Below are 26,235 nucleotides of genomic sequence, written 5' to 3'. Positions count from 1 at the left end.
GAGGTGGTCTATTTGTGGATTGCCCCTCACTCATTGCACATCCCACTTGGGTTGTCATGATCTTTAACTCTTGATTGTTAGATCAATGAGCACTATTAGAGCACCTCGCTCTGATACCACTTGTTGCCCAAGGTGACAAGCCAAGAGGGGGGGTGAATTGGTTTCTTCTAAATTTTGGTGCTTTAAACGTTTTCTTAATTAAGTGCGGTGGATGCTTTCTTAAGCTATTTGAGTGAGTTAAACTAACAAGAGAGAAGATGATGCAAGAGTAAATGAAAACACAAGCACAACACAAACACAACAATATATAGTGGTTCGGTGCTCTCCTTAGCACCTACGTCCACTCCCCAAGCGTCCCCTTGGGAATTCACTATAATCTCGCGGATTACAGTTGGATTGTTTTCCGGGCTCACAATCCAAAAACCTTTGTTGGTTTTACGGGCTCACCAACGAACCTATACACTTTGGTTTTCCGGGTTCACCAAAAACCTTTGTTGGTTTTGCGGGCTCACCAACGAACCTTACACTTTGGTTTTCCGGGTTCACCAAAAACCTTTGTTGGTTTTGCGGGCTCACCAACGAACCTTTACAAAGTGTTTTAAACAAAAGGAAAGATTCAAACTCCTAAATGAGCATATGAAACAATATAAGCTACAAGAAGAGTTAGAAAGTATTTATCGCTTTGAAGTCGCTTTGCTCTTCTTTGTCAAGGATGCTTCACTCTTTAAGGGGGATGGAGCTCTTGATGCCTCTTTGAATCTGCTCAATCCCTTTCTTTGATTCTTGAATGAAGCTCTTGATGAAGAAGATTAGGGCACTTTTGTATTCTTGGTACTCTTTGATATTCTCAAAAGTTGTTCTCTCTGATGAATAGTGCCCCTTTAAATAGCTTCCCACCTTTGGACAAGCCCAATGGTTAGATTTGAAAAACTAGCCGTTACTGACCTTGGGAAGGACAAAAAGTACATCTGCAGAACTAGCCGTTACTGTTCAGCCCGTGTTTGGGTCGGCTCAACCTGTCCTTGGGTCGACCCAACTTTGCCTTGGGTCGACTCAAACATTCCTTGGGTCGACCCTCTCAGAAACCACAGAAACTTCAATTTCAGCCTTCCTTCCCATGGGTCGACCCAACCATTCTTTGGGTCGACTCAAAGTCACTTGGGTCGACTCAACTTCTTCTTGGGTCGACCCTCTCAGTAATTCCAGAGAACCATTTTCTGTCTGTCTTTCTGTCTTGCCTTTGGGTCGACCCTCTCAGGGTTTGGGTCGACTCAAGCTTGGGTCGACTCAACCACTGTTTGGGTCGACCCTCTCAGTAAATCCAGAGAGCATTTTCTTCATGTTTTGAGGTTCTTCAAGGTTGGGTCGACTCATGCTTACCTTGGGTCGACCCAACTCACTGTTCATTTGTGCCATTTTTGCAGGAGTGTGCCAAATGATTTCTTGATGTGCCGGGGTCGACCCAATCAACCTTTGGGTCGACTCAATCCACACTTTGCTGCATTCTCAAGGTTAGATTCATTCAAATGAACAAGCATGTATCTATTTCAATTAACAAATATACTGAGAGTAATGAACTTATAAATGAAGTATCAATTTAACTTATAATACTCTAGATAATTGCTTGTTAATCATCAAAATAACACTATCATCCTCACCTCCAAAGACTGTAACTCGGATATTGGTGCCTCCTCTCTTGTCCTATGCCCCGTGGGCTAGAATAATCATTGTATCAGGCTCGTCCTGGACTCCAAGAATAGAAATGGCGACTCGCAGATCCTCCTGATCTCCAAGTGCATGGGTCTGTTGCATCGACTGTTGCAGCTGTGGTTGCTGCTGATTAGCAGCTGTCTGTTACAGGTTCTAGATGGCGGTGGTCAACGTCTGAACCTACTACATAAGCAGACAAAATTGCTCAGCAGTGACCGGTGGGTCAAGCTGTAACTCCTACAAAGGAGAATCCCCCCGAGGGCTCTATAAAGAGCCATTGGACTCTAGGGTTGTATCATGCTAGGCGGCTGCAATCGCCACCTGTGTTCTTTGGTACAACTACGGCTCACACGCAACGAGCGTGAATGCGGCCAACAAAATCAAAAAAAGGAAGTCACACAATGGCTTAGACACGGACCCGTAGTTTGCCCAAACAAAATCTCCAGAGTGGTGATCTGTAAAGGAGGTAACCCGGCCTATAGTACCATTTGCCTTTCTATAGACATGCGTGGCCTGATAGGAGCCACACTCTTCTAGTAGTCTACGGATGTCGTGGAGCAGCGGCCTTTCCCCAGCAGTGCAACCCCGACCTTGAATCCCCTCAATCACTGTAGCCAAGTCCCCCTCAGGAAAGATGCGATCAGCACCTAGTACAAGCCTGGCATAGCATAGGTGATGCCCTTTCATGCGGCCCTAAGTCGGCACTGACGACAGACATGTCGAATATCTGCCGACCCCAGCCGCCACCATTCTGGCATGATGACAAATACCACACCTACTCAGCTCTTTCCCTCGCCAATACTATCGTCAAAGTTTACCTTGAGAAAGCCAAGGGGTGGGGGCTTCTAGAAAACAAGCACTGTCCTGGGTGCTACTAGAGTAGAGTGGGGGCCCCAGATTTTTCTAGCCATCTCAAAGGACGATGATTCAATAGTGTCGAGAACCTCCGCCGTATGCAATAGAGCTTTATCTGTCACCACCCTCGGATGTGCACTACCATTCTCAAAGACTCAGGCATTCCTATCTAGCCAACAGTGGTAGGCTAGATAGGCAGCACAAGTCCCCCTCTCCATAAGGCCAGGTCCCATGAAAAAGCCTAAAAAATTCTCAATCGATGTGCACCCCTATTGCGGATCGGGTTAGGCCAAGGCGCACCTCCAAATCTGATCAACCCGCGGACACTCAATGAGGATATGGAAGATAGATTCCTCCACCTCTGGGCAAGCTGCACAGATCGAGGGGATCCTCAGTCCCCGTCGAGCCAACACATCTTCGGTAGGCAGAAAGCCCCATACCACCTTCTAGATAAACATGGCCACATAGGGATGGATATGCATCCTCCAAATCCAGCCCTCTGCAATCTGCCGAGCCAAAGTCCTCCCAACCACCCCAGATAGTCCTAGGCTCTCACCATAGACCTCTCAGTCATACTCTAGACTCTCCTACGCACTGCCTCCCCTACAAAAATCGGCAGTGATAGAACCCACTCAGCTAGCTGCTCCCCAAATATCCGCTTGACAAGGTCCTCGTCCCACCTCCACTCCTCCGGAGAAAATAGGTCATAGACTCTGCGGGCCTCCAACCAACCATGGTCGATTAGAGTGGGCCAACCCCGCAGTGGCACCTTGGATAGCCACCTATCCTCCAGGACGTCAATAGCTCGACCGTCCCGATCTCCCATATGATCACCGGGATCACCATCGGGGTACGGGCGCAGATCTCCCTCCAAATGAAGGAGCAGCTTCAACCGGTGCGGAAGACTGTCGGATCGATCAGACTTTCAAAGTAGGGATTAGGGCCCTTTATCTAGAGCCAATTTGTTGCCGCTAAGAACCAACATGACCCTAGATGTAGAGTTAATAGGGTCGCTAGAGATCTCGGCTCATCTATCATCCATATCAAAGAGATCGGATGGGGTTGCTACATGCCTCTGCAGTGATGGTCCAATGGCCGTGATGTTCAATCAGTGATGATCTTGAAGCCGAGCACCTATGAGCTGGCTTTAGATAGCGGAGGAATGGTTTCGGCCAGCGCTCTAATGTCGGCTCCAACCTGAAACAACAAAAACAAAGAAATCCACCTACTGGAGCATGTTCGGAGGGAGATCCTCTGATACCTAAGTCAAATACGACTCTCAAGCAATAGGAGGAAGCTTGAGATAGATAATTAGGCAGTATAAGAGAGTCGAAACAGAACTTACCTAGAAAGCCTCTAGGATACAGTATACAAGTGAGGGCTGGAGCTTGTCGCTGAATAGTTTGGGGCTATACGTTAGTTAATAAAGTAACAAACCATATATTTCACCCGTGAATTATGCTTGCACTTCTAGATTGTAGGGGTTTGCTTGAGTATGGCATTTGTTATAAAATAGTTAATGATCATGACTGAGTTGTCGGCAACTAGGAGAAAAGTTTAAAATGCAGAGTACTCTTCATATGCTTTTTGGGTCAGCAATGTGGCAATTGTTGGTGGTCCACTTGTGGTTGGCAGCCATTCCGGACCCCGGACCGTTTGGGTTGTGTGCCTTGAAGCCCTTAGACATTGGAGGGAAACCACTTTCAAAAACTCTCTCTCGCCCGAGGGTTCTTTACATCCCCCTCTTCTCCTCTCGCTCTGTCTATCCTCCTCTCTCTCGTCATGGCTTCTCGGAGAGGTAGCAACGGAAACCCTAATTTCTCCCTCTTGATCTTCTCTATTCGCCGAAGTCTTTCCATTTTCCCACCGTAATCTCCCTTCTCTCCAGGCACCGGAAGGGATCTCTGGCGGAGATCACATCCCACGAAGAAGAACAGCAACAGCCACAACCTAAGACCCAAATCGCCGTGGTCTATGGGAGAAGAAGAGCAGAACCCTCGAATCCTAGAGACGTACAAATGTAGGCACAAATGGATCTCCGATCTCACTGGATTGTATGAGATTTCCTATCTTAATGCTAATTTTCGTTTTTTGGTATATTTTTGACTAAAAGAAGCCGATCAAGTAAGGATAACCGATTGAGTTTTGGGCCGAGCAAGAGGACTAGCTGGAACCGGTCCCTTTCCATCAGGTCTGCCTCGAAATACCGTCTTTTTGTCATTTATATTATCTTCATATGCTAAATTACTAGTAAAAGTGGTGCCTTTTGCTTTTACCTGTGCTTGAATTTAGGGCTCTTTATGATCTCTAAGATATCTGATTTGGAAATTAGTGCCTTTACTTTCGATTTTTCTTCTTAGGTTGTAAAATGATTAGTTCAAAACGGTGCTTGAATAGACGTTTGTATTGGTCTTAGGTTTTTGATTGGGAAGTTAGTAGCTCTAATTTACTATTTTTGAATCATGGCTAGATCGTTGGATTTTGTAGAAATATGATTTTATTTTCAATATGTGTTTCGATTAAGAAATTTCTGTTCATCCATTGTTTCTATCAATAGAGGAAGGGAAAGTATTGTTGTTGCTGCCGGGGTGAATCTTAGGCATCAACCTAACCAAAGAGGAGCACCAAGGAAACCGAAGCAGGGTCAACGTGCAGTATGACTTCAATTGCCAAACTATGCTTTTAAGATTGGATTAGTGGAGATGTTAACATGTTTTAGTTTGTTTTCATGACCTGTTTTACAGAAGAAGGCTGGGCAGGTGCCTCCAGATTTCACAAAGGAGAAGTCCTACTTCCAAGAAGTTGACTCCTTTGAGCTGTTGGAGGAAAGCCCTTCTCCCAAGCACTTTGGCACTTGGGTCATGGGCACAAAACAGGACACTATTGTGCATGATTTGCCCGCCATTTTGGAGAGATGGAGAATCTCCAAGCTTGCTTCTAAGTATGGGTCCTCTAAGCCACTGTTTAAGATTATGGAAACACCATTAATTCCCTCTGGGCAAAGTTCCAATGCTTTGATCGAAAAAACCCCGGAAAGGGCTTCATGGTCAAGGGTCACTTTGAATTTTACTTCTTCTCAGAGGAGCAATACTGCACAGCCTGCAGATGACAGTTTGAGCACAGACTTAAATGAGAATGGTGTCCTCACATCTTTTGATGCGCTTCACATAAAAGATGAAGGAAATTTGAGTGATATTGGTGAAGATGTGGAAACTAGGAGGGAAGGTGATGTAGGCGAAGAGCTAGAAGGACCAATAAAGAAGCATCAAGCTGCTTCACGCTTGACGTCATTGGGTGGTGAATGTTTGAGTGCATTCACCCAACTTCTAATGGTTTGCCAGCAGTCTGCTCCAGTAAGGCTATCAGATGTCTTCTCAACATATTGGTTGGTTCTACTGTCTTATTTTTAGTTACAAATATCTTATTCTGTTTCAAAACATGTTGGTATTTCTTCGTATAGAATTAATATATTTCAAATCATGTTTTTTAAAATATCAACATATCGATTGGTATTAATCAAAAAAGAAGGCATTCTTGTAAAAATCATGCTCAAATTTCAGATATGCTAATGCAGCAAAGAAAATCTAGGATTACCAAATAATGTGCAATCAAAAAACAAGCGAACATGCATTCATTACCTATAATTAACTATATAGTAACCATCTTTTACACAGATATATAGTAAGTAAACTACTGGTCTTTAAAAAACACACTCAAAATTCAAGCTTCTTCAGAAGTTGCTTACGAGACAAAAGCAATTATCATCAGATCCTATGAACTCAGGCTGCACATATGAGTTGCTCAGGCCTATGTAAACTCTCAGTGTCTCGTAATGCAGCACCATGCCAGTTTGGTGTGGCCACCAGACTGCATCTGCATATATGGGAATACATGAAACTGCCTAGACTGCATTCTAAATCACCATCATCAGTATTTAGAGATGTTTCTTGCTTAGTGCAATGAAATTCTGAAGTCATACATCACTACCCTGATAATAACTGTGTGTTCATAGACTGATGCAATGAGTTTTGCTATATGACAATGAAAACAAACTGAATATTGGACCATTTATTTTGCACAACTGCAAGCATATTATCTTTGTATAAGATGGAAGTTTCAAATCTGATAATTTTCATTGGTGGCAGTCCACTACCAAGATTTAATATTTGTTGCTGGAATATTATCATATTGATGTGGACTTTTTTTTATCATTTTATTCTTCTATAAATAGAGCAGAATAGAGGAAAGGGATTCATGTAACTCGACCCAACTAGTTTGGGGTTAAGGCTTAGTTGAGTTGAGTTGAGTTTATTCTTTCTGTAAATAGATCATCTCAACCATGAATCTACTGTAAATTCTGAAATTGTTTGAAAACAGTGACCCAAGTAGTATTGTCAAGATTGGTGAAGGTACATATGGAGAGGCCTTAAAGCTGGTGACACTGTAATGCAAAATAGTTCCCATTGATGGAGATTTACTGGTGAATGGGAGAAGTTCAGAAGGTTTGTAGAGTACATCCCTGATTACTATATGCCCATCAATATTTCCATTGTTTACTAATTTTATGTTGTCATAATAGAAATCTGAAGAGTTCTAGAAGAAGTCATGCTTTCACTTACTCTGAATAGTTTAAGGGGACGACAAGGAGAAGCTAACAGTGAGAATGCATGCACAAGCTTCATAGAATCAAAAGAGTATGTTTCTAGCATATATTTTTTCAAGAACTGCTAGTATGCAATTAGTTGATTTGGTGCATTCTTGGGTCAAAAAAATGGGATTTTCGCTCTGTTATTTTACATTCCTTTATAGGTAATAGAATTGACTGACAATTACAAATAACTGACATCATTTTATTCATCAGAACTATGTTTTGCAATTGTATTTATCAGTTCATATTCTTGTTTTTGGTGATAGTAATAATGGCAGTGATAGCATTATTTTTTTCTCTTCAGCTTTCGTGTTTGCCAAGGTGCCTATGATGCTGGCTTAGTTAGTGCATGGGAAAACTGGGATGCAAAGCATGGTTCTGAAAATGATCATCCCAAGGAATTTTCAGAGGAACAGGTTTTCCTTTCTGAGTAATAAAGATTGTAGCAAACATTAGTGGCTCAATGTAACAGTAGATATCATAGTTGATTCCCTTTTTGTTTTTATGTATGCGTGCATGTATTTATATATTTGCTGCTTAATTAACAAGATTAAAATCTGTTTCAGTGTTATATTGTTTTTGTACTTGCTGATGGTGGTAAGGATCTTGAAAGTTTTGTGCTGTTAAATTTTGATGAGGCTCGAGGTTTATTGGTGCAAGTAAGTTGCTAAAGATTTCCTCATCGGGGTATCTTGTAACTGTTGACCTATCTGGGTTTACTGGTTTCATTTTGCTTGTTGCAGGTAACAGCTGCATTGGCTGTGGCAGAAACTGCATGCGAATTTGAACATCGAGACTTGCACTGGTCTAGTTGTGGCTCCAATTTATTTAGTTTAAAATTTGTGTTTCAATTATCAATTTTCTTTTTATTGTTTGCTCATGATAAATTTAAAAATATTTTTGCAGGGGCAACATCTTTTAACTCGCAATGAAGTTGCAACCATGAATTTCACTCTTCAAGGGAAGAAAAATGAGTGCTAAGACATTTGGATTAACCAGCATCGATTATTGATTTTACACTTTCTCGGATCAACACTGGTGAATTTTCTCCTTTAACTGTTGCATGCAAGAATATTGTATTTTTGAGCTTAGTAGCTACAGTGTTGCACCATGTATGGTTTTCATGAAATCATTCCATGTCCGTTTCTAATTAGACTAAGTTCCTACTATCGGAGGTCCGACTTCCATAAATGCAACCATCATTCCTTACATGATCTAGTTTCTAGACTGTGTACGCCACTGATTTAGGTTCTGAAGAGTACACTATAAGCACTAAGCAGTCATCTACTTGCAATAACCCCAGAGAAAAGAAGGAAAGAGGGGGGAGAAGGGGTAAAATTAATGAGTAACCTTCAATTAGATGTTTTATAATTGAGCCTGCTGGTCTTTTATTTAAATTTGCAGGAATTAGTAGATGTATTAAACTTTGCACAACAATGGACCATAAAATAAATTCTGGAGATAAGCTTAACTTTCAATGAATTTATCAGATTTTTTACAACAATTGGGAGGTAATGTTTCTAAAATTTTGGTAGAATACCAGCTACGCCTGTTTGCTTGTATAGTCAAATAATTCTGTCTATTACATGGGGTAGAGGATATGTAGTTATGGGGTTTACCATGTTCCTTGCAACCTAATTAGCATGTGAAACTCTGGAGACAAGTCTACCTATTAGAAGAGATAATAAGTACAAGAACAAGGAAAAGGAAGTCAATCTTATTTTGAGCAATAATATAGTGGTAATGTGCCACCACCAAGGTCTGGACCTGGACCTCTCCAAAAAAAATCTTTAGGGAGAGGGTGCCAACCGAGTTAGTCGCCGTTGGCGAAAGAATTCAATCTTCCAATGAGGAAGTTCATTCCATTTTAGTTAAGCACATCTATTTAGATAGAGTAGGAAAAGTAATGCCTATTGAAGAATGTTGCCCTTTTATCTCTCAAACAACATATCATATCTTATGTGTGATTGTGCATGTGTTTAAGAGTTGATTTTCGTATAATTACAAGCCAATTTCTGAAATTTTTTATTCTTCCCCCTCCCCTCAATCTATGTAAGTCATCATTAAAAGAAGATCTGAAATGAAAAGATGCAAATTTTTATTAGACGAATCTAAGTGGAATATAATAGAACTGTGTTGCAACCCATTCTATTTGTTTTGTCCATAAAGGCATTAGGTTTAGCTGAGAGCAAAGATGCAGCTAAAATGTTGACTGAAATAATATGAAATGACTGCTTATTATTGGAATTTTTCAATAGTAGCAATAATTTGTTTTTAGTCTCAGTGTTGCCAAAGGCACACCGGGTGCTCACCTAGTCCCTCAGGCAATGTGAGGAAGCCCCTAAGCACTCAACAGTCCAAGGTGAGGCGAGTTAACTGAGGTGACACCTAGGAGAAAGCGAATGGCATTTGGGCAAGCACCTCCCTAGTGTCCACCAATATTCTTCCTATCCCTTTTTTGCCCATTCTTTTAGACCTTCATTAGTTTTGGTTTGAGGTTTTTTTGTTCTATTGGAGTCCTTATAATAAAGGGTTACTCTAGGGTGTTAAACGATTTTCTTTTTTGCATTATGTTTTGTTTAGAAATGTCAAACATCTTTTGGAAAGTGGATTTTTCTATGATATTCTGAAAGATGTGAAATGCCATATCTAGTGTACAATAAAATTATGGTTTTTAATACTGAAACTTGAATTACTATTTGGATGATGCTTTTTTGTATTATTTTTTTCAAATACTTATTATTTATTTTTAATACACTTATTGAACTTTGTTTTTTGAAATTAGCATGTTGATTTATTTTAGGTGAACACTTTTTTCAGTGCCTAGTGCCTTAGCAGCATAGGACTCATGTTGCCTTAAGGGCACCCATTGTTTTTTGGACAACCATGCTTAGGCAAACCCAAAGTGGGCTTCATACAGAAATTCAAGCTTGATAAGTTTGATTAAGATAAAAACTTGTCATGTGTACGGTTACAACTGATTCATGGTAGCTATTAGGTGAAGATATTAGGAACTAGCTTGTCTCAATGTAATCTATATTTTATTGAATAAAAGTGATAATCAATCTCTGATGTGTGCACGGAGATGCAAGTGTAGGACATTTGGTGGTCCTCAAATTCTCATGTAAACATGGAAAAAGAATAAGCATATTGAGCTCTCGCTGTAGTTTCAGAAAACCAAAAATTCCTGGTAACACCATTTTCTTTTCTTTTTTTCCTCATATCTGGAATATGAAAATATTTTAAAATTCTCCACTAGTAGTATGAACTGTGGGGGTTAAAATATTCAATAGTCCGTCCCAAAGTAGCTAAGCATATGTATCATGTTGAAACATCATGTATCATGGTCAGCCAACAAGAAGCTGAAATGGTAGAATATATTTTTTTTGAGTACCTGCATGCATCAATACACAACTAGAGGTAACACAAATAATCAAGATTTTAAACAATTTGCACTTAAAAAATAAAAACCATGTTAGTGCAAAAAGTTATATCATTACTGGCACCTGCATTATATATTCAAAAGAAATCTAAACCAAAATTGCCATCAACTAACAATGTATTGAAGTAAACAAAGGGAAAATATATGAAGCTTAAGTTACATTGAAAACTATGTCACACCCATTTATAACTTTAATTTCATGATTGGGATTGACAAACATTCCCTTGTAGTCTGGCCACATGTTAACTTTTAATGACCTGTATCATGTCACATTCACTATGATGAAGTGGGTCACTTTATGATATCCACCCCATATCATGCCTCATTTATGAGTTATTGTAGATATTCCATAGTGGTATATCATTATGAATCAACACTTCTATTCTCAGAAATTGTAGAAGAGGAGGGGTAGTTCCTTTTGTAAATTCATTGATCATTATTCCTTTCTCTCGTATATCCAATAATGGTCACCTTCTTTCACAAAAGTCCACGACATTTTCCTAACATTTACTTCCTTTTTCATTATTCTTCTTGTTGTTATTTCATGTGGGTGGATGGAACAGTTCTTGGGGAAAAATTTCTTCCTTCTAGACAGAATCAAGTCAATTATTAAATAGGAGTGCAAAGTGGGTTGGCCCAATCCGTAAGCACTCATAGAAGTGCACGTTTTGCATGGGGCCAGGATGAAGTTATAGTGGCTTAGTCCCAGGAGCATTTAACTGGAGTTAAATCCAGTTCAAGCATAAGGCAGTCTTTTCTTTGTCCAATCTACAATTCCTACATTGACTGACTCAAATATAGCATACACGCAAAAGACATATAATGAAAAAATTGAAAATGCACTTTATTTTATAGGGCAAAAAAATGACTATTCATTATTGCAATCAATCATGCTTTATTTCATATCTCATGGATGAAGATTCTTATATTCCAAAATCAGAAGCAAAGAAAAATCAAATAGCTCTTGATTCTTTTGTTCTCATTCCAATGTCTTTATATTTTCAGTAATAACATCATTTACAATAAATTATAGATCCAATTCATCTCAACCCTGTGCCTTACCCATTTTAATAGGTTAAATAGATTAATTGGAGTCTGTTCTTCCTATCACAACATCAAAAAACAATATAATGACAACACAACTTAAAAGGAAATCTCCATTTATAAGCTTAGCTCCTGTATTTATAATTTTTAATCATGTGAGGGCCTGCCATCTAGGCACATTGCCTATTATCCAATTTACTTAGCCCATGATGCAGTTTCATTATAGATATTTGTCAAATTGTATATGGTAAGCCCTTTGTGATCAAGTTATCCTTTGGATTTATGGTTATATTACATCAGATTTTCCATATGGGCAGCGAATCTACATTTCACCCATGCCTTATATCTTAACTAAATGGCAAACATCTATCCTTCACGTTTGCATTGTTTCTTGGCAACATCACTTTTGCTTTGTCTGAGGGCTCTACTAGTGCCATATAAGGGACAAGTATGGTTATCTTCATGCCCAAATTCAAGAAAAGTGCATTGCTAGAGACATGACAATATGATTCCCAAGGGCATTTGTTGCAGCACAACCTTCCTATGATTATTATATCAACAAAACCTTAAAAAATAATATTTTAGAAAGTAATGCTCAAGTAACATTGTTGACCCATGGAATCACATCTGCTATCTAGCTTATCAGCAAATTTAGATCTAACTTTAACAAGCATTGTTAAATTTGAATCTAAGTATAGGATGTTGTGATATAGTTTCAAACCGGATTAGAATTAAGAGTCTTATAATATTGAAATAGCTCTATGATGCTTACACATGTACACACACCCCATGTGTTGATATACCATGTATCATGTATTCCTTAATATAAACGATGCAATTTAGGATATCTTGGGTGTATAATTGTGGGCTTTGGACTATAGAGAGATTGGTGGATCCATTCCCTTGAAACCTAAGCTAGCTTGGAGTTATGCACTGAAATATCTCAATTCATCCATTTTCCCAGCAAAATACATCCATCCATGTATTGTATCTCTTATCTTTATACAATAAAGGGGATGATAATACATTACTTAAATTATATTTAAGTAATTTTGGAATAAAATAAAAAAAACTGGAGACAGAGTTTAGATATGCAGAAATGAACTAAATTCTATTCGACGACTTGCTCCAAATGGATCCCCTCAATGCTCAGCTTGTTGATGAAGAATGCATTCAAACATGAAACAAAAATAAAGTGGGCATTCCCATATGTTTCATTTTTTCTGCGGAAGCAAAGAGCAGGGTTGAACAATTCTTGGTGCATGCAGTCATAATAGAACAAATTTTGGCTCATATAGTCATATTAAATCATGATAATTCTGTTCTATTGCTTGCATATCTAAAAAACAAATTATCATATAATGACCAAAGGGATTTTTTTCTGAAAGAAATTATAAAAATATGGTACAGGAATTTTCTTCGTTAGTAGAATATTTGAAGTTCACAACCTCTCCCTCCTTATCAAATGGTCTCCATATTAGCAACCAAACAATTTTAGTAATTTTGTCTTTTAAGTCTACATATGTGATTAGATAAAAGGAAACTACAGAAAATTTCAAAATCAGGTCCTTTAGATCCATTGATTACAAAACACACAGAAAACCAGGACTACTAACTTCAAAATCAATTCTGAATCCTTATTTTTTACAAAACATGGAATTATGACAAGAAAACAAGGTAAAAGATAAAAAACCAAATTTCGGAGGCTAAGATGCCTTTGGCACAGGCATATCTCGGCATATGGTGCATAACATACCCACCTCACATCGGTATGCCCCCAGACCTAGATATCACCCATGCTTGGTAGTTGATATGATGGTAATCAGAATATCTAGTACATTAGTATATAGTTTTATACTTATGCATTTTACATCTATGAATAGTTATATTTTTATCAAACTATTAAATGTTTGTTTAGAATAACAATATTCAACTAACTCTAACTTGCAGTGGGGATCCAAAACTGTAGCACAAGATAAGATCAAACTATACTCAGACCAATACTTGTTAAATTTAACTTGCATCTCTCTAACCATATCAACCATAAAATCATATGGGACATTAGTAGTCTCTATCAATTTTCTATGAATCTCTCACACCTCCCTAGAATAAATGTTCGATGTTGGATGCTTGCTAGCAGAAAACTGATTAGTCACATCATAAAACACTTTCAAAAACTTATGAAGAATAGCTATTTTTTTCCACTCTTCTTCGGATTTTAAAATTTTCATTGGTTTTCTAAGAATTTATAATTCTTTATCCATTTGATCTTTTACCCCTACCATTAATCAAAAGCAAAAGGTTCAAGCAATGAATATGATTTAAAATTATGTAATATATGCTTCATTTATTTTTTATACTTATTTTTCCATTTTCCTTGCCAAAACCTTAGTAACAAGTCTTGTACCTAGGCTAATGAATCTTCAAAATCTTTCCAGGAACTCGAACTTACATCTGCTTCCCAAGCGCTTCTTTACTTCAAGGGTTTTAGAAAACATCCGCTTCCCCACACTCACTCCCACTCCTGCACCTGTTCCCATTCTGACAACTAACACCATAAATCTAAAATAAGGATTGAGCCAAAAATGCCTTAAATTTTCAACATACCTGGCCCAACAGCCTGAGTCAAACTGCATCATTTAGCTTATAGGCATTTTCATTTGCAACCTTATTTTGAAACTCAAGTTGAAAGCATTGAGACCTCCAAAATCGGCAAATTGGAAACTCAGCAAAGCTGACTGAAAATAAGTTTACAAATAATGTAAAAATTGCTGAGGAAAATGAAAAGGAAAAAATTGTTTTAATTAGATGAAGATGGAAAATTAAATAACTATTAAGGAGAAAGTGCTTAAATAATATTACTAAGGCCAACTATGACTGACTTGGGGCCAAGTTAATCTAATCAAATGTTGCCTGGTGCAAATTAGGTTTGCTTAGGCCTTAAGTGCTTTAAGGAGAAATATTTTCAGCTTTAAGTAGATCAATATAACCAGATAAGATGTAAAGGCCTACCTTCTACCTGAATTTGTATCACAAAGGGTTCTACTTTTTTTCGAGCAAAAAGGATGGATCCTAGCAGACCTAGCCTTTTTTTTGGGCAACAAAAGCCTAGTAATTTATTAAAAGAGGAAGGATACAAGATGAATTAAAAGAAGGAAAGAAAAGAAATGGCAGAGAGAGAAAGGGACGAAAGATAAAGAGTTATAGAAGGGTGGAGCAAGGGAACATATTACAAGGGAGAAGGTGAAGGAAGCTCTAATGCAGTTAGAAAGGGTTTTAAATATTGAGATAAGCTAAATGGCCAGAGGAACATCATGTCTAATTAGGTGGCTTCTTCAGAACTTCTCATACGGCAATATAGACACCAAAATGAACATATAGTCTATCCTCAGTTGTATGACAATCTTTTTTTTTGGCATAATGTTTGCATTAAAAAAAAATGATGCATGAAAATTGTTCATGAATATGTTCATTGCCTTTCCTATAGGCACACATTTTTTTGAAGTCATGCAAAATTATGTTCTCCAAACCATGTAACAGAAAATATTCAGAGAAACTTGTCAGGGTTCAAAAGTGATGGAGGCCCAAAAGCACAGGCACAGAAGAGACTTGGATTTGTCTTGAAGTACATGATTCAAATATGCTGATAATACCATCAATGGAAGTGTGTCATGATGGGACCTAGCATACATACAATGCTAGGGCCAAAAAACCTGCTGAATGAGTTCAAGGGAAATGATAGGCAACTCAATTTACATACAAAGATAAAAGAGCAAAAGAAAAAGGTTTTGCATGTCTCTTATATTTTGATCTACAACTCAAAGAGAGATGGTTGGAGTCTATTGATGCAACAGATCGAGAGAACTGCTTGCTTCTAAAATCACACACACAAGCCAATACTGTAAATCTTGAAAGAAAGGGATGATACGATGAGAAGTTGACATGACTTGACCAAATGTACAGTAAGGAATTTTTCTTTGCAGTGAATATATACCAGTAAATGTTGATCAGAGAATATTTGCAAGACTTGTGTGTCATAGCACATAGTAACATAATGGAGTATTCAGACACTGGAAGTTGTTGTTGCAAAGCACAATAAACGCTTTGGAAATGAATACTTAGTCTTAAAAGCTGTAAAGCCCATTGGCAGCGTATTTTTGGTATCACATGAAATTTTCGAGAATGGGTTAAAATTTCCTCATTGAATTGATGACACCCAATAACTGAATTTGAAGGACCTTGTAGAACTTGTATGCTCTCTAGACACAGCTTTCCTTTTCACAAATTATGCAAGAGAGGTTACTATGTCATGACATGTTAAGATTTGTTGCAATATGCCCATCAATTAGACATAATATTTATTTTCTGTGGTATACATGTATTATATATTTTTGTAAAGAAAGCTTTTTAAGGTCTAGTGGTATGTCTTCCACCTCACTTCTATCTGAAATATCTGTCAATGCCCTGTGCAAAACTTTGAGTGGAGCTATAGGAAATGTGCTATTGACAATTGTACAACACTGTGCCTCACAGAATTTCCTACTATGGTTATTGATGCACTATAAATGTCAAGGAAAATTAGTAATTTTGTTTATGTTTTTAACAGGGGAACTATACTGTTTCTTGACTTATCTGCTGATCCTGGTCTCTTGAGGTCCGAAAGGAGATAAACAGGTGACATTAGCACTATATATTGACCTTATATTATTTCTGGACCCTGTCTGCCATCCTCTAACTGATTCTTATCTGCTTGCAGTCAGAAACATATCGAAAAATGAAAGAAGTAACTGAAGAGTTCTGGAGGGAAGGTAATGCTCACCTTTATACCCATAACTTACAGAATGCACACAATCAATTTGAATTACAAGGAAGCACCATATCTTATACGCCTTCGGTCCTTCTCAAGGCTCATAATTTTTTTTTTTTTATTGTGGTGATTATAGTTTAATAGTGACCCCAGTTCAATAACATCTAAAAATAGAAATAAAAGGGAAAAATGCAATTGATAATGTGAATACGACTGCATATTTATGAAGAAAATATATAATCTAACGACAACCTGGACCTAGGAGGTTGTCTTGTTTTGGCCTTTTACCAAAGTTTTCTTTTGCAAATGAGTCCTAATAATATTTATTATGAATATTTGATCTTGCAGTTTCCCAAAGACAAATGTCCTTTGGTTAGTGTATCTGGTAGACCTCTTTATTGACAAAGAAATCCTTTGTAAGTTTGAATTATCTAACTTTTTTACTTTTAAGATTCGTGGATGAGCTAACTTCACAGTGTGGAGCCCACAATATGCCGACACTCTAACTGGTTATCATGCATTTTGTCTTTGCCAGAAACGAGCAGCAAAGGATGAAGAGGGAACCTTCGATCAATTCAAAAAAGCGATTAAACTCATACGAGTCTGCTAAAGATTCTCTTTCTGATCCCTTCTTCAGTGATTTATTGTTTGATCGCTTGTTATGAGCTCAAAGAAGCGCGCGCGCACGCACACACACACCACACAGAGAGAGAGAGAGAGAGATAAACAGATTTGAATAAAGCACAAAATTAGAATGGTAAATCGTTAGTACAAAATCATGAATTTATCCTCAAGATGCAATTTGGCAACTGGATCAATCCTTTGGCTAGTTCCAAAGAGCAGCTGAAGTAAAATTAGGTTTATGTGCTCTTCAAATGCAATTTGCCTCAGATAGTTACAGTACGAAGATGAACGAGACTTAGTTGAACCCCGGGCATCTCCCCAAGGGCTTTGAATTTTTCAAGGGATGCAGCAGTTGGAATTGCATTGTCAGCTACAAGTATTTCCGTTTTGTACCTGTAGATTATTAAGTTATATCCATAAGCATATGTATTGTCCATTCACCTGAATATCATAACAAATTAATTCTGTGACTAAGACTGCTACAAGTGTTTCTTTTTTGTAAATCATGTTGTTGAACATACATTATCTAAAGCTTCTTAGATATCTATAGTACTCAACTGCTCTCTTTGAGATTCATCGTGCCTCATTTGATGTTTATCTTTCTGTAATCTTTCAGCATCAATGCTATTTCAGATGTATGGAACAGCTGCTTCATATCTAACTTATGGATAAATATAGTGTTCCTAATGTCAGTGATCCTTTGATTAATTTTGATCTGGTCCATCTTTTTCCTGAGCATAACCATGGCATATTGAGGACGCAATCAGGGGCTTAATTGGCTGTCCATTGTCCGAGAGCTACAAGAAATGTATCTGTTACCTATCATTTTCCCAATGCAGTTCCTGATCTTTGCATTAACGCTGTTTTACTTTGCTACACGCAGAACCTCTCAAGCTGACACTCTTCGCACCATGAACATGCCATGGATTTTAGGTTGGATACTCTCCTTGTTGCCTTCGGATACCATGCTTCATCTCAGTAGTACTGTAACAACCCAGGATCTCATCCAAATGGCTAGCTGGAAGGTATTATTTGGTTCCTTGATCCTGTATAAGTACCCAAAGATCTACCCAGCGAATAACTGATGTGGGACTAAACACACGCCCGCACAGATCCTCACATACTCCCCCGTTCAAGCCCTGACATCCTCGTCAGGCTAAGGGTTCGAATCCATTCAATCTAATCACAAACACCACGATCGGCGTGCCGTGGTCAACCCCAATGGATGTGCTGCAGTTTCCCTAGTCCACATAAGTTATGAGCCGGGTCCGCTCTAATACCATTTGTAACAACCCAGGATCTCACCCAAAATGGCTAGCCGGCAGGTATTATTTGGGTTCCTTCATCCTGTAAGTACCCAAGATCTACCCAGCGAATAATCGATGTGGGACTAAACACACGCCCGCACAGGTCCTCACAAGTACTCATCGTTCCTTGCCATCCATCATTCCCAGCATTGCAGGAAAAACCCCAATGCCAATCGACACACTGTACTACCGAAGAACCTACAGATAAAAAAACCTGGACATGCATCAATAAATTCAAGCGAACCAACTCAACCATGGCCATCGACCGGAGACTGGCCGCAAGCAATCTAGTCCTGATCTTGGTTCCAACAAGCCAATCAAACACCTGCTACTAGACGAACAAAGTGCATCAGGCTATACTGTGGCCCATCTTTCACAACATCAAACCCAAGAAAACACTTGCACTCGAAACAGTAACTAGTAATAGCATTCAAAGCAAATGCAACCAGAAGAAATCTTAAAACCCCAAAACATTTCTGATTGTATGAACAGAAAGTCAGTTGTTTCATTCAAAATATGGAGCCTACAGTTTCGTTTGGTTAATGCAGTTAAAGTTCCAGCCCCAGCACTGCTCTAGTTCCAGTTGGTCAGTGCTAAAACATAATAAATGCTGAATGAATATATGTATTCATTGGGCTGAGAAGAACCCGACAGGAACTATCAGCAAATCCAACTCTCTTCAACAGAAAGTCTTTGTTACTTTAATAACCTATTTTCCAACAATTAATAGTATTAAATGATATTTGAGAAAAACTGTTAGATATTCTAATTCGGCTGCTTGGTATCGGGAAATAGAAGTCTGACCTAGATAATAGGATTATGAACAAATCTACTTGAGTGTTTATAAAGTCCTCTATTTTTAAATAAATAAAGTTGTTCGAGTACTAGTACACATAGATAACAGGAAAAGGAGCCTTTAATCGCTTTGCACAAACAGCTAAGACCAACATAGACATAGAAACAACAATCTTGAAACCAGAGCTCTCCAGAAGTTCTGCTTGTCATTGCAACCAGCCCCATTCTGCTGCTTCATTGCCAATTGATCTCTTAGTCTTTTAGAGCCTTGTCTCTTTTCTCCCATCTGTCACATAATAGAAAACACCAAGAGGAATGAGAAAGAGTCTAAATGTTTGATAAATAGACAAGATTCTTATGTATACAACTATTTTCCATAGTTTATATATGATGTGCTAAAGACACCAAATTTAAACAAGAATAGGTAGTAAGAAAAGGCACCTAATATTTCCAAACAATCACCATAACTTAAATAATTTTTTTTTTTTTTACAATGGCAAAGGCAAATTGAATCTCATATGCTGTGACGCACCATCAAGGAGTGCTTGCAACTGTTCAGAATGCTGATATCTAAACATCAGTAAATCTCATCTCCAAACCATACTAATTGAAGTTGCTGCAAACATGCTACCAATACAAGTTTGTAAACTTGGCCCTTTTACTTTACACCGTTCTTAATGTCCAATTATTGAGATGGAGAGGAACTGATTTGACTCGTAAGAAGCTGATTTGTTGAATGAAATTGTAAAGGCTTCTAACCAAAGAAAAACTAAAATGTAAATTACTCAGTCTATTCATGCATTTGAAATAAAATTGTCAATACAATATTAAAGGAAAAAAATCAAATCCATAGATTTGCACACATTATTCATTAGCTAAAGCCCACTAGATTAATAAAAGCACACAAAGAACATTAAGTAAAATGACGAAACATAAGGAAATCATCCTAAGACAGATAGCCATATGACTCATGGTCTGCATGATACTTGACGGCACACTAGACAGCATATTTTCATCAAAAGTTAATAGGTTAGCAATGCACTCCCCCCTTAAACATAAAGTTGTTCCGTAATTGCATGAGACTCCCTATAGGTAGATAGAAATTAATTTTTTAAAAAACAAATGCTGCATGCTATTTTTAAAATAAAAAAATAACTTTTCATAAAAAAAAAATCTGTAACTAATATTTCTTGATATATAATAGAAAGGAAATGAATACAATCAAGTAATTATAGAATATCTTTTTTTTCTTTTCAAAACTTGGAGAAATAATACCCTGTACAATTTGTAGACTGAACATCTCCAATGATCCAGGACACACAATTAACAGAATAGGACGTAATCTCCATGCTTGAATATGCATATCACAAAGAAATACAAAATTAGCAAGCAGTTTACACTTGTTTGCTAGTTGACATCAATTCAATTAGATAAAGCAAGAAAGCTCACATCTTTTTGTCGTTTAAGGAACCTCAGCATATAAATAGAAAACAATGAGAACACAAAAATAATGATTTAACACCCTTTGAAGTTTCCGTGTTGCTCCGTGCTCTTGAAACAGAATTCAAGCTTCAATACTCTCTCTTCAATCCTGATCAGCCCTTCGATTTTCTAACTATTTTACAAACAAACCAAAAACATATAAGAAAGTTGCCTTGCTGCAAACAGCACATGTACTAGCCCAAAAATTAGGAATTACCTGAGATTCTAACTCTTGGTTTTATGTTTCCAGTGTGCAGACAAGATCCTGATCTCATCTCTTAATCTGGCAATCTCTGCATCTTTAGCATCCAGGTGCTGCTGATATCTCAAAATCTTGGGGAAACTTCAGCCAAAATCTTCCGAAGCTCGCAATCTTTTTAGCTCCAGCTATTGCAACTGCATTCATGATTCTCTACTTTCTCTCAAAACTTCATCTTTCAGTTGCCTTGTGAAAACTCTCTTGCTTGGAGATCCTTTTGCAGATTATCTAACTGCTCTCCTAGCTTATTGACTCGGATCTCATGCTCTTTTAGTGAAGTATTTTCTCATCTAGTTCTCTCAATAAGGTCAAGCACTGGGCTTCTGCTGATTGAGCCGACAACGCACTAGCCTCTGCAGTGGCTTGAGTAACTGAAAGCTGGATCTCAAATCATCCAACTCCTTAAGATACTGCATATCAGTAATGATAAGGGAGGTCTTTTGAGAAAATTAATTGACAACTTAAACACAAGATAATGGAGAATAATTAACTGAAAGTTTTCACATGAGCAAGATGGGAGACAAAAATGTGCAAGATAGCAACATAGGAGTCATGTATCGGAGTACCAAGAAACAAATCATTAAGAACAAAAGGATGCCAAAAAAAACTGCAAGCTATCTAGATTTATAGCAACCTGCAGGATAACATAGCATTTATTGATTCTCAAATTATTCTTCTCAGACTGCATCTAAGAAACATCAAAGACCACAGATAATTTCCCATGAACAGCAACCTGCTTGGTACAAACTATCAGAATTTGAATGGCAAGATGATACGAAATGCGGGCAGTATACACAAATTGGCAAACAATAAGACAACAAATCAAAAGAACTATTTAGACTCAGAGTTGATGAAAATTTCAAATAAAAAATAATTTGCCTCTTCTAAAATCCCTACAGCATACACAGTATTCGAATGTTCCCTGAATCAAAATATAGCAGTGCATGAACAAAGATGTTTTTTTCTTTTTTGTGTGTTGTTGTTTTTTTTTTTGGGGGGGGGGGGGGGGGGGATAACACAATCTCTATTAAAACAGAAATCTCTAAAAAAAATGTTTATGAAATCTTCAAATAGTCAACAAGAAAAGAAGAGAGAGAGAGGGGGGGTGGGGGGGAGGAGGAGGGGATGGATAACACAATCTAAGAGGGGGTGCAAAATGGATAAACAATCTAAAATAGGAAGCATTATTCTTTCTACCTATTAGTATATAAGTCGGCTGGCTTATAGGTATATATGTGTGTATATATATGTGTGTGTGGGTGTGGGTGTGTGCGCATGTGTATCTATCTATCTATATGTGTGTGTGTGTGTGTGTCTGTATATATGTATGTATATATACATATGTATGTGTGTGGTGTATGTTCGTATGTATGTGTCTATATATATATACACACACATATATACATATATATATATATACAACACACATATAATTGTACACACACACACACATATATACATATGTATATATATATATATAGAGAGAGAGAGAGAGAGACTACGCTCCATTCGACCAAATCTAGAGGTAAATCCAGTCGCCTCCAGAACTGTCCGTTCCGCACGAATCCCAGCATGTCCAGCTTTCCAATTTACTGTTAACAACAGTTGTTTGGAAAAAGAAAAAAGAAATTAATGTAGTGAGGCATAATACCCATGCTACACCTGTCCCTCTGTTTAATCATTTTAAACGATTACTCTCACAATGCCACGTCGGAGCTTAAAAAGGAAAAAAGAAAATATTCATTAAATGCTGACCACTCTCCCAGTGCTACATCAGAGAATAAAGAAAGTGTTTCATTAAATGTTGGAACCAGCTTATCCCGCCCCTTATTCTCATCGTCTCAAAACAGCACTCTCCCAACACCATGTTAGATTACAACAAAAATTAAAAAAGAGAGAGAGATTCATTAATTGTTGGGACCCATGTCTATGCTGTATAAATACATATATACATGGGCAATAGATAAGTTATATACATAAAGTTTTTGAGGAATTGTTACCAAAGGCTCTCCCAAGAGCAATGTTTTGTACCCGCATGAAACTAGGTTTCTCCACAATTTTCCAATAGCGAATTGAAAATGATTGCAAACATTAGAAGATAGAAGAGTGTCATATCCCTAAATCCAGGTGATCGTTACTAGTATCAAATAGAAGAGAAAAATAATACAATTAAAACAAAAGGGTAACATAAAAGAACCCAGTAATGAAGATATCGGCATGCAATAAATGGAAGAGAGGGGTTGAATAATGCTCTAATGCTAGAAGTGGCATATATATTTCAATTAGACACTGAAAGGTACAAAGGAAATACCTAGTATGTTTTAAACAGGATATTAGACTACAGAATTTTTTTTTTCCTCAAAACATATACATGAAACAAGTTTGGGGTTGATTCCAACTTAGTATACACATATATTGGGCTAATTGAAACTACTTTAACATGCAATATAAGAAAAGATTCTGAAAGCCTAGATGAACTTTCTTTTCCCTCTCATAATCATGTGTTTGTTCTCATACCAACCAACTCTCAAATTCTTTTAATTAAATTACTCAGGATATTTAAAGTCAACATCCATATATAAAGCAAGAAGAAATTTCATAGCCCTACAGATAAAGCAAGAAAAATTTTCACAACCTCATTCAGTCCATTCTAGAAAGTGAACATTCAAATTTCAATAGGAAAGGAATAAAAAAGAATCAAGCAGATTCTAACCTGCTCTGAAGTAGATGTAGATGCTCTCAATTGCTCGTTCCTCTCTTCCAAACATTTCTGCAGCCTACCAATCTCCTCCTCCATGCCCGTCACCTTCGACTCTGCTACCTGTGGAAAGCCCAACATACTTCATTCCCACTCCCATACACCAGAATCATAAAATTAGCCTCTTCAGAGATGCTGAAAAAACTTGGAACCAACCTGTCTTGTTCGGCTTTCTCGGGCAAATGACTCTTGCTGCAAAGCCAACCTACTTCGCACATCCTTAAGCTCCGCTGCCAATGAAACAACGTTTCTCTGAAAGCTCAGCTTCTTCTCGGTAAGATCCCTCAGCAGCGGATCTAATTCCGAAGATGGTGATGATGATGTTGATGTCTTCTCTCCAGCCAACATCACCAATCCGAAAAGGCTCTAAACTAGCAAGAAGCTACCTTTGCCACAATTTTTTCTCAGCCTTCTCTAGAATACACAAGAACTGCTCCAAAGAAAAAGAAAAAAGAAAAAAAAGCACTATATCACTGGATGCTCCTGTTCTTTTAACTAATTTTCCTCTGGCTACAAAACCGTAATCCTAACAACTGGTCTTCGTCCCGTCAAAGCCCTCTTTCTTTTTCTCTCACGCACAAACCAGCACTGTTTGCATTAAATTCGGAAGTCTGAAAGAAACCGTTGTTTCTCACTGTTAAAAAATAAAAAAATGGATATTAATTTAGAATCAAACATATGAAATAGAAAAACTAATTTTGCTTCATCTTTTTCTGAATAACGCCAGAAGAGTGACGAAAAAACTAATAGAAATTCAAGAAAAATATTATTTTCCATCTAGAAAATTAAAAGAAAAACTAAGATCCAAGCACAGCCACGTCTGAACCAAGCAAAGAGGAGCAGGAGCTGACACCTCTCTCTCATAAAGATATCACGAGAAGAGCGTTTCTTACCCAGTTCTCAGTTCGATCCAAAACCACAAAGAACTGGAATCCGCTAGGCCCAACTCTGACCAGCAGCCATCTACGTCACAAAAAACTTAAATTTCTCACTAAAAATCCAAACTTTCTACTCCCTCCGGATCAAATAAACAACTAATATCCAATCTTTTCACTGAGCTGAAACCAATCTGCTCTACTCTTACCTCCAAACCACTGCCAAGGTGAATTTCTCCCAAAAGACAGAGGCAAATCAGTAAAATCCTTCAAAAAAACACATTTTTAACCTCATTTGCCCCTCCTTCGATCGTTCCCTAGCGTCCCTTTTCAACGTCTTCCTGGTTTGAAACCCACACGCCACCGTTCCGGGCGAGATGCGGCTCCTTCGCTCCAGAAGCTTCAGAGAACACGAACCGAAGCAGAAACACCCAAAAGGTTGGAGCTTCCGACCCAAAAAGCGAGTCTCTTGCGGAGAGTTTGCTCTGAATCCTCTTCGATCTAGTGGTATTAATTACTAGAGATGGAACGGGGTCGGAGGGGAATAGTTATTTATGGCGACGTGGTTTCGAGTACTCCGAGGCTGAGGCTCGGAACGGAGGGTTCTCGATTTGTTTGACTCACAGCGCGGCAAATCCAAATTTCGACTTCGCTGTGCACGTGGCGGCGTGTCGGCCGTTGATTTGCTACGTGGTGTGATATTTTTGGAAAGAAATGGACAGGAATTCCCAGGTAGGATTCCTTTGTTTAATTGTTTGTGATGAGTGGAGTCTGTGGTATTATATTGTCTTGGAGACCTGGGCGCTGGTGCTTGAGAAATGGACAGCTTACAAAGAAAGAGCCAAATGCTGTGATTATCCAATTGGACTAACATTAGATTAAGACAAGATCTAAAAATATCCTGATAAAATCCATGATAATCCAACCATCATGGATTTTTTTGAGGTGGATTGATTTCTCAACATAAAAGATGTCTGTTGTCCATGAAGATTTGGATAGAAAGTTATATAACTGATGCATATCATATATGTAAATTTTTCAAATTAGATTACTAGTGACAATGTTGGTTGTAGTTTTAAACTGGTCTACTTAGGAAAAAACTGATTTTTTTTTAAATATACTGCTCAATCACATAATTTGTAAAAATTTTCTAACAAAAGAAATTTTATGCATTGAGAGAGGGATTTACATTAAAAAAGAAAAAAGAAAATTTCTTGTTGAATTCATTGAATTCTTTTTGGTCATATTGTTGTTTAGTTAATATTTACAGCAGTATTTTGTATCAAGTATATTTTTCATAATAATTGGTTTATAACCTGAACGGGACGGATTCTAAACCGCATTCCGGTAAATCAAATAAGGCTCTCAGGACTTCGGGATTTTAGACCCATTACTCTAATGGACTATAGGAACGAAGGGAGGGATTGGACGACGGACGGGACAACTAGCTAATAGGGAGACAGAAGGACAGAGAATTAGACCACAGCTTAGCTTGAGCTGAGACTGAGCGCTTTCGAGAACGAAGTTTGTTGTCTGGTGACTGAGCTTGCGAGAACGAAGACAGACAGAGATCTTGATTTGGAAAAGACTGAGCTTGCAAAAAGAGTTTACGACTGGCTTTTGATCGTA

General features: G+C 37.9%; 2 pseudogenes; one reads left to right on the top strand and one right to left on the bottom strand.

Annotated features, from left to right (window-relative positions):
• The first annotated feature begins 4,477 nt into the window (after positions 1 to 4,477).
• LOC120112055 lies at positions 4,478 to 17,411 on the top strand (annotated as a pseudogene).
• Positions 17,412 to 21,151: 3,740 nt separating this feature from the next.
• LOC120111501 lies at positions 21,152 to 25,125 on the bottom strand (annotated as a pseudogene).
• Positions 25,126 to 26,235: the final 1,110 nt, after the last annotated feature.

Source organism: Phoenix dactylifera, chromosome 1, assembly GCF_009389715.1.
Source record: "Phoenix dactylifera cultivar Barhee BC4 chromosome 1, palm_55x_up_171113_PBpolish2nd_filt_p, whole genome shotgun sequence".
Taxonomy (NCBI): domain Eukaryota; kingdom Viridiplantae; phylum Streptophyta; class Magnoliopsida; order Arecales; family Arecaceae; genus Phoenix; species Phoenix dactylifera.
Note: the sequence above shows the minus strand (reverse complement) of the source record. Positions and strands in the feature narration are given on the sequence as shown.